The sequence below is a fragment of the Solanum tuberosum genome, unplaced genomic scaffold (genome assembly GCF_000226075.1).
Source record: "Solanum tuberosum cultivar DM 1-3 516 R44 unplaced genomic scaffold, SolTub_3.0 scf00557, whole genome shotgun sequence".
Taxonomy (NCBI): Eukaryota; Viridiplantae; Streptophyta; class Magnoliopsida; order Solanales; family Solanaceae; genus Solanum; species Solanum tuberosum.
In genome coordinates this window covers 127382-129521 of record NW_006239485.1, presented here as the reverse complement: position 1 = coordinate 129521, position 2140 = coordinate 127382, and positions in this window count along the sequence as shown.

Sequence of the window (2140 nt, the reverse complement as noted above, 5' to 3'; positions counted from 1 at the left end):
ACAAATTTTGCTACGGAGTGCAATTATATAAAATATATCCATAGCATACAATTATGAATTTTATATTTTCTATACATAAAATTTTCACATGGACATATGACAGATTCGGAAAAAAAAAATCATCGCCAATTTAAAATGTTTAATTTAAATTTAACACATCCTGACCCAATTAGTTTAGGAAAAATAACATGGGATGGTCAATAGAATTTTAAATGACTCAACTTCAAGTTATATGTGTCATGCCCCGAGCCTACATCCTGGGCGAGACTGGCACTCGAGAACCATTGATGGCCCCAAGCGAACCCTTAGCCTGACTTACTTACTCAGCGGAAGACTTTAAGCATTAAGAAAAGAACTCAAATGCAAGATAATTCAACTGTCTCAAACTAAACTCATAATATTTTAGAAATAAACATTTAACTTGGCCAAAGTGGCAACTCAAATCTGAACATAAGCCAATAAAAAAGTAAAGACAAACGAACTAACTGACTGTCTGTCTATGAAGCCTCTAATAACTGAGATTGATGTCAGGACAAGACCCACGACATCCTAATGAACTAAATACTGAAAAGCAATAAAAAGGGATCCTCCGTAAGCAAGGAGGCTCACCAACAAACTTTGGAGCTCAACTAGAATCAACGATACGCTGGATGTTGATCTTGGTTACCTGTGTCTGCATCATAAAAAGATGCAGGCCAAATGGCATCACTACATTGAATGTACGAATATGCGAGAGGAATTCTACAACAAGACATAAGCTTGAAAGGAAGTGAAAGAACATACATGGGCTCAACTCAACACCTAAGTCCGAATGTGAAGCGTCATAATAAACAATGAAGTCTTTAATCTTCCACCAACAATGTCAAGATGTGCATTGTAGTCAAAAGGGTCTTAAGTTTCTGAAAGTTCTATTCACACTAATCAAACCACTCAAACGATACCTACTTTTGCATCAGCCTTGTCGGATATATGGCAATAGAAGCAAAGTTCTTAACAGATCTGCGATAGTAACTAGCAAGACCCACAAAACTCCTAACTTATGTCACATAATTTGTTGAATTCAATTCTTAACTGACTCAATCTTTTGGGGATCTACCATCACCTCTTCTTTCAACACCATATGTCCTAAGAAGGCAACCGAAGACGGCCAAAATTCTCACTTGGAAAACTTAGCATACACCTTATGTTTCCCCAAGATATCCAAAACAATACGAAGGTGATCTGGACGTTCCTTATTTTCCTTGGAGTAGATCAAGATATCATATATAAGCATGATTACAAAGTAATCCAAAAATGGTTTAAACATCCTATTTATCAAGATTATGAAAGTTGTCAATGCATTAGTCAACTCAAACGACATTGCCAAGAATTTATAGTGTCCATACCAAGTTCTAAAAGTAGTTTTAGATATGTCCCTAGGCCTAATCTTTAATTGGTGGTAGCCCGACCTCAAGTCAATCTTAGAGAAGACTAAAGCACACATCAACTAGTCAAACATATCATCTATACGAGGTAAGAGGTACTTATTCGGGGTGGTGACCTTATTCAAATGTCGGTTATCTATGCACATTCTCATGCTAACCTACTTTTTCTTCATAAACAAAATCGGAGCACCCCAAAGAGAAGAACTGGATGAATGAACCCCTTTATTAAGAAGTTTGTGCAGTTGAATTTTGAGTTCCCTCAATTTTGTCAGAGCCATGCAATAGGGAGGAATAAAATTTGAGTGAGTGCCCGGCTCCAAATCAATACAAAAGTCAATATCCCTATCCAAGGGCATACCCGACAAATCTATTGGAAATACCTCTTGAAATTTTGAAACCACATGAATAGATTCAATAGAAGGAGATTTTGCACTAGCATCCCAAAGATGAGCCAAATAAACCAAACAACCTTGCCCTACTAGCTTACGAGCCTAAAAGAAAGTTATGATTTTTATTGGCTTAGGCTTGTATACCCATTCTCACTCGAATCTTTTCCAACCTGGGATCTCTGGAGTCATTGTCTTAGCATTACAGTTTAGCACTAGAAAATATGGGGATAATCAAGTTATACCTAAGAACACATCAAAGCCGACCATATTTAATAGGACCAAATCTACTCAAGTTTGAAAACCCATAAACATAACAAAGCATAGTCG